Source organism: Mercenaria mercenaria, chromosome 9 (genome assembly GCF_021730395.1).
Source record: "Mercenaria mercenaria strain notata chromosome 9, MADL_Memer_1, whole genome shotgun sequence".
Lineage (NCBI taxonomy): Eukaryota > Metazoa > Mollusca > Bivalvia > Venerida > Veneridae > Mercenaria > Mercenaria mercenaria.
Window position 1 is genome coordinate 49152995 of NC_069369.1, and position 8037 is coordinate 49161031.

General features: G+C 35.0%; 1 protein-coding gene across 3 annotated transcripts in view; it reads right to left on the minus strand.

The window, feature by feature from the left end:
* Positions 1 to 7201, minus strand: part of LOC123547071 (uncharacterized) — a 60771-nt gene extending 53570 nt beyond the window's left edge. For all 3 annotated transcript variants that reach the window (XM_045333848.2, XM_053551363.1, XM_045333849.2), the window contains exons 1-2: positions 7065 to 7201; positions 4150 to 4235 (exon numbers count right to left, since the gene is read on the minus strand). The gene's annotated coding sequence lies outside the window, so the exon portion shown is untranslated. The remainder of the gene's footprint in view (positions 1 to 4149; positions 4236 to 7064) is intronic.
* Positions 7202 to 8037: the final 836 nt, after the last annotated feature.

The following is an 8037-nucleotide window of genomic DNA, read 5'->3' on the forward strand; positions in this document are numbered from 1 at the left end:
CTTTCGGCCTTCCAAGTGTGACTTTGACCTTGCAGCTAAGGATCCGGGCATGACACGTTGTCTTATCCAGGGGAACATTTATGCCAAGTAATATTACTATCCCTTGATGGATGACAGAGTGCTGGACCCGACATGAAACACAGTTATTGACCTTTGAATTCCAATTATGACCTTGACTTTTGATCTAGGGGTACGGGATTTGCGAATGACACGTCGTCTCATCATGGAAAACATTTTTGTTAAGTAAATATTAAAATCTTTTAATGAATGACAGAGCTGTGGACGAAACACGAAAAAGACCCTGTTCATGCTATGTAAATATTTGACTGTGACTATAACCTTTGACCTAGGGGTCTGCAACTTGTGCATAACACATTGTCTCCTTATGAAGTTTATTTGTGCCAAGTAATATTAAAATCCCTTCTTAGATGACAGAGTTTTAGACAGGACATGAAGAAAGCCCTGTTAAACTTAGACCTCCAATTGTGACCTTGACCTTTGAGCTATGTGTCCGGGTTTTGCGCATGATACGTAATCTCATCATGGAAAACATATGTGTCAATTAATATTGAAATCCCTTCATGGATGACAGAGTTATGGAACGGACACGAAATTTTGGACGGATTTGACTGGGTGACCTAGTTTCTGACCCCATATGATCCAGTTTCAAACTTGGCCTAGAAATCATCAAGATAAACATTCTAACCAAGTTTCATTAAGACAGGGGCATAAATGTGGCCTCTATGTTGTTAACAAGCTTTTCCTTGATTTTTTATTTGACCTTATGACCTAGTTTTTGAGCAGACATGCCCCGGTTTTGATACAGGCCTAGAGATCATCAAGTTATCATTCTGTGCAAGTTTGTATCAAATCAAAACATAAATGAAACCTCTTTATGGCTTAAAGGGCCGAAATAGAAAATTTTGCCGCTTTCTGGGGCAGTAACTCTATAACCAACGATGTAATCTACCTACTTTTCGATAGTAACCGAGATCTTATTGTGACTTAAGTTGTTTGTAAGTGTGGTTAAAATCAAATATAAAATGTGACTTCTATCGTGTTCACAAGGTAAAAATTACACAATTTTGGCTCTTTCAGTGGTCAATCAGGGGCCGGAACTCCTGAACCTATCTTCGGATCTGACAGAATCATCATGGAATCCAAGATTTATTGTTGTTGAAGATATTTTGCAAGTTTGTATCAAATCAAACCGTAAATGAAGTCTGTATATGGCTGCAAAAGCCAAAAGAGGAAATTTTGACCCTTTAAGGGGCCATAACTCTGGAATCCATGATGAGATCTGGCCAGTTTTCGGAAGAAACCGATATATTATGCCAATACAAGTTGTGTGCAACTTTGATTAAAGTTGGTTGCAAAATGTGGTCTCTACCGTGTTCACAAGCCAAAAAATAGCAAATTTTGGCCCTTTAAGGGGCCATAACTCTTGAACTCATGATGAGATCTGGCTACTTTTCGAAAGGAACCGAGATATTATGTCAATACAAGTTGTGTTTAATTTTGATTAAGGTTGATGGCAAAATGTGGTCTCTATCGTGTTCGCAAGCCAAAATGGCAAATTTTGGCTCTTTAAGGGGCCATACCTCTGGAACACTTGATCTTTTCGAAAGGAACCGAGATATTATGCCCATTCAAGTTGTGTGCAACTTTGATAAAAATCAGGTACAAAATGTGGTCTCTATCGTGTTCACAAGGAAATTGTGGACGGACGGACGACGGACGAACAGACGGACGAAGGGCGATCACAAAAGCTCACACTGTCACTACTTGACAGGTGAGCGAAAAATAGTATACGTGCGTTTACTACATATTGTCCTAGGTGCAATCACAGGTACCTTGGCTGCGCCTGGACATACAGCCGTCGTGTTGACTACCCGTCGTGATTTGACCGTTATTTCTCATACATTTATACTTACCAAATAACACACAGCTTTCGATTTAAATGTCTGAATTTGCCGATGATATTAAAACAAACACGAGATAGAACTCACGCCATTTTTATACCAACGGAAGTGGACTGAGTCAGGCTTAGCAATGAAAACGACTAAATACGCAAGGACAGATTCCCGGCGTGTGCTAGCGTTATCACTATCAGATGTAAATTATTTCAAACATGAGAAATAACGGTTAAATCTCGACAGGTAGTAAACACGACTGTCATTCGCAGGGTACTTGTGGGTGCAATAGTTTTTTTTTTAAATTCAGAGGATCATTTTGTTGGCAGACGGACAGACAGAGAGGGTCAACCTATAGTCCCCTCCTGTCTCATCTCACCGGCATTTTGAAGTCGTCAGGTAACATTTCTTCGCGTGACTTCCATAGGGAATCGACAAACGGTTAATTTCTTGAATGACATAGTAGGGACCCTGTGTATACTTTCAGTTTCTAATTCTGTATTTTATGATAACAAATGTCTGTAAAACCAACACGGAATACTTGCATGTAAACGATTCTGAAGCATTCAATTCATTATATAATTAAGTAGGATAGCGAGTCACAGACCCTCCACCCCACTCCCAATGGATTAGTACATGCATAGCACAAGGGGTTCGACATTAAATGACATTATATACAGACGACTGATAAATAGAGACAATTTGGTACGTATTTTTTATTTTATTTACGCCTTTAAAGGACATAAATCACCTACTGTAGTCGCAAAATGGAATATAGTGTCAGTCGCAAATACGCGTTCATATCAAATATCAAAATTGGCAAGTCGGCATACAGTGAATGTCTTTTTACCGACTAGATAAAAAAAATTTTTTTCAAAAACGCAACAGATATGCAACATCTTATTTACATATATTTATGGAGTATGCATGCTTATTTCAGTAAACATCATGGATTATTGGATTACAAATCAATTTGACGTGTTATTCACCAGTTTCGTGACTTGGTCGAGTGAATTTTCATGCAATGAGTGTGATCAGTCAACATTTTGTCAGCATTTTGTAAACATTACCTGTCAGTTTCGTGTATTTTATCACCATATACACATATTTATGTTAGACTTATCGTTAAACTTAAATACACATACAGTGTAAAGTCAAATAATTAATTTCAAGACGATTTCTAACCTTCCGGGTGTCTGTTTACTGTTTTGATCAGTCGCAAGAGGAAGAGGGGGTACAGTCGTTTATAGGGGGTAATTCCAGTTTACAAATTACCATACATTGTTGAAAGACTCTGATCTGGTTTTGTATATCAAGGGAAAATGTGGCATTTAGAGCAATATTAATAAGTTCTCTATGCTTTGATTTAGCGCTTGTGATCCAGATTTTATAGAGACATTCATACAGACCTGCTTTCACGTAAATCTAATAGAAAATGTTGCAATTTTTTTCTTAGTAGTTGACCTAGTTGCATACCCTTTCTCGCAAGATAAGCTAGTATCAAACTCGTCCGAATTTAATTTGTGCAAAAATTCAGACCAAGGTTCATTTAGACTGAGCAAAGTATTTACAGCCCAGTTGATGACGACAAAGGAATTACAGTGCGAAACAAACCGTAATAAAATGTTTTAAGTTCAACAGTTTAATAACAACCTTGAGAAACTCTTTTTATCGCTTATCCACTGTCAATCTTCACACCGGTTTATCGTACATCTCCAATATTAGTGCGAAGTCTTTTAAACCTAACCAGGCACAGAAACCTATTTATAGTATGTTAAAATTGATAATTTTGTATGCCAGGCATCATACAAGAACACTGCGTATTTCTGTATTACACTTTTCATAAATACTAATGTTAAAATTTAGATTTGTCCTGTTATAGCTACCTAAGGTTATGGTATAGAAAAAATAACAGTTTTGCATTTATGGAAGGCAATAATATTTGATATTGTATCGTTGCATAAAACCTGATCAACTGCCTGTATATTAAAAGAACAGCTATTTTCATTTTACATCACATTTCAATTGCGTCAAAAATGCCTACATGGAAACTTGTGTTACGGGTCAAGATATCTTTGTGCAATTTGAATCTTTAAAAGTAACGTACGTCGTGCCAGAATTCTTTGTCGAGGCTTATTATTGCCACTTCAAGAAACAATTCGGCAAAAGTGGTGCTAAAATGAAAAAAGTAGGGCTAAGTAGGAATTTCTGCCATTAATAAGTAGGAATGTCTTACCTTTTCGTACACTGTTAACGTGTTATTTTAACTGTCAATGTAAGGTTGTCTTTTCATTAGTTCTTCCATGTTTGAAAGACAGCAACCTGAAATTTTTAATTTCTTTGTTAATTTGATTTTATAACAAGATATTGAACAGTCAATGAAAATTAGTTACATACAGTACACTCCGAAAGTACTCGTACAATATACAAAACATCTATTAATAAAATGTCATTCCAAATATCGTAGAAGTGTTAAAATGTGTTAACTGTCTTTCCATTTTGCCAACTGCAGTATGATACTGAAGAGCCTGTGTACTAGGTGTGTGAAGTTTGATGCCAGTATTGATTCGACACACAATTCAATAGTTATCGATCACCTGGGAACAAAGAGTTGAACAGTTAGTGTACATAATAAGGATCATTGAAACAGAAATGAAACAGGGTGAAAGATCCGTGTTTGTCCAAGATCTTTTGGAGGGTACTTTTGAAAACTCTTTATGTACCCCAATCACCGCAATCATATTAGTGTTTATACAAGTAAAACGATTTTGCAATAGAGGTTGAAGAGTTCGACAGTACTTTAAACTTAAAAGGTAGAAATTCACAAGCTTAGACCAAAATTAAAGCTAATGTTAGGAAGCACATACATATTTATAAAAGCATAAAATCAATATCATGTAATAAACTCAACAAGCATTTGACATATTTAATGTATAAGCTATCATGTATGTATCAAGTGAGTAACAAAGCAGAGAAAGCAGAGGAACTTTTGTACACAGCAATATGCCGGGGTTATAGTACATACATATAAAATATATATCATGTTGTATTTCAGGGTTGGGTTGAGTACGTCAGTACGCGAGTATTATCAGTTTAATATCATTTTTCCAAGTACTCACTAGTACTCGGTACTCATGAAATAATAATGTTACTCAAACTCATAAATTCTAAACTATTCAGTACTCTATTTTAGTACTAATGAGTATTTTTAGGTTTGAATAGTATTAAACATTTTGGCTAACACTTACATTCTGTGAAACATTACAATAATTCTTATGGGTTTTTTTTCACAAAAATTATTGCCAATAGTACTTTTTTCCTACAATGAAATAAATTGTTTATACTTCATTAACAACAATAATGTCATTATCACATGTACAAATTATCTTTTGTTAAAACCGAGCACACGTCAAACAAGAATCACACTTTAATCACAGGTTCAGGAGAGTTAAGTGACATAATATTTATTGTCATATTTAAGATATTGAAAAATGTCAAGAGACTCAGTACACCAACAATTTGACATAGCCGATAGTATTGTTGGTGGTACGAAGGCACTGTACAAACTTCTATTGTGTTTCCATAAAATGGCCCATCTGATCCAACAGTTTGCCCGTACCTGTTACCACCCAACTTTAGGAAAATAAATAGGATCATAGTTCTGATAAGAAAAAATGAGAAAAAAAAATGAGGCAAATACTGGTATGTGCAACCAACATATCTTATCCTGTTCTTTGTTATCAGCACATCATACTGTGCCACAATATCTCTGGTAAGCTTCAATACATTCAATATTTCTTCAGATTGAAAAGTAAAGCCTGATGTTAACAGCTTTTTATTTGTAAACAGACTTCTTTCGACGTCAACATTTTCATGCGCATACTTAAACAGAAAATAACAAGTTCTGCATAAGTTGGGAAATTTAGACTGCCAGTGGCTGCCATTCTGTCAAGAACCCCATCTATTCGCTTGATCCATCACAAGCATACAGGACCCCATCCTAGATATCTTCTGCTTTGTACACCTTCCATTCATAACGAAACCAAAGCAAACCCTTCTGGTCTGATACTTGGCATTTCTTCTGCGAGTTGCCGCAGAGATGTCGTAGCTAAGTTCTAGTTCTTCGCTTCTAGATGCTGACACTGAGCATATTTTAACACTTTCCAAGAAGAAGATTCTTTCTCAGGAAGCTGGTTTTAAGAAAGACTTACATATTGTAGTTATAAGATTTTAATAAGTTAAGAATGAAAAGGTAGGGATAAAATTGCTGTTTTTAAAACAAGCAGGTCAAAGGAAGAAAAAGTAGTAACAGTCGGACCAAGTATAAAGTTTTTATGTACAGTCGTTTTGTCTGCCTTATGTGTATGAATGAGAAAAGGAATAAAAGAAATGGATATACTGCTCTCTTCTTTAAAACCTGTTTTTACTCTGCACAGCCAAATTATTTCGGCCCTCAAAACAAATTTGAACTCTTACCAAATGAAACATTTTTCCCTTTTGTAATCATTTTAAATTAATTACATTGTCTGTAGTTACTGTTATGTAACCTTGACGAAATAAAGAAATATTGTATTGTATTGTATTGTATTGTATTTTGAATTATGTATTAACCAGATACTATAGAAAATATCCTATAATCAAAACGCAAGAAGTATTATCCTTATTATATCTTAATTGCTTATTTCATAGTTTATGTTTCATGCTTTCATATACGGAGATCAATAGAGACTGAACAACATAAAGGATTTGGTAACAATTAACGCCTATGATATTTGAATATTATATCAATATTTTATTTACCTGACTGAATAACTCTATATTTACCTGCATGTTAAGTTAATGACATAAATATGCAGGCAGTCATAACATTTAACTATACAAACATACTTAGTAACCGTAAACTTTTATCTAAAATAGAAAAATATAAAAGAATTTATTTACAGAAAGTTAGTTGAGGCTTGTAGACCCACTTACGAGAAAAGAAGTTCTAAATAACAAGAATATTTCACTTTCGATTTTGAAAACGTTAATAACTTGGTTTAAAGGCAATTATATCTACCCATTGTTTCCGTACAATATCAATATTTTGTATTTAAACAGATGAATTAACAGAAATCTGATCCAGTAATAAAACTTTTTTTAAAAAATTACCGTATATATAAACTTCTTTCTAGTCTGCTTTACGTCTTTGTTGGCTCGTGTGGGTACAAATCAATACATTTAGATTGTATGTGTATAATTATTTGCTTTTGAATAAATTAAATATCCGGCAGAAATTTGGTCAAAAAAGGTTCTTCCGCTGTGTAGAAAAAGTCCCTAATAAATAGATCTTTTTTTTCCATTTTGTAGCGCATTCGTGCGTAAATCGGAAGCCGAATGGCATTTTTTCACTCGTGGAATGTATTCTATATAAAACAAGACACTGTTCATGCTAATATTCGCATGCTTTCGAGTTGTTTACTTGAAAACGAAAGTAGGATGTTTATTCTGCGGACCGCTTTCTGAAATGCGGCAATATTAGGGTATCTGACTTCAGTTGACTTGCATTTCCCTGCATACAATTCAACACCCCTTTTTCTGTTCGTTTTCTCGAGGCAAATGCATGATTTTTTGTGGAAAATAGGTCTTTGACGGAGTGAATATCTAGAACTTGTATCAAAATGGATCTAAGTAGCTGAATATTATATGAAACAAAGAAGAATTTCTTTTATAGTATATAACGTTTAAAGGAGTTCATTGCAACTAAACTGCGCAGCAAGCGATAACCAGATTAAGCAATTTTCGCGATTCGCCGCAGAAATTGCATAGTTATTGGATATGCAGCGTCATTTCGCAAAAAATATAAATTGACAATTTGGGTCATGCAAATTTTGCCTTTTAAAGTCGTTGGTGTGATGGTGTTTTACGGGAGGAGAAGTCATGGGAAGTTCGTGTCCAAGATATCACGAATCGAAAACATTTTTGACAGCCAAGTTCAACTGTTTCGTCGCGTAATGATTCAGCCGACTCCCAGTCACATAAAATTTTGGAAAATCGAAATGTAACGCCTTCAAGTTCAAACATAACCGTCTCATAATATCGATATATTTTGTCCACCCCATCCCCCGCCCCTTAAGTTTGGATT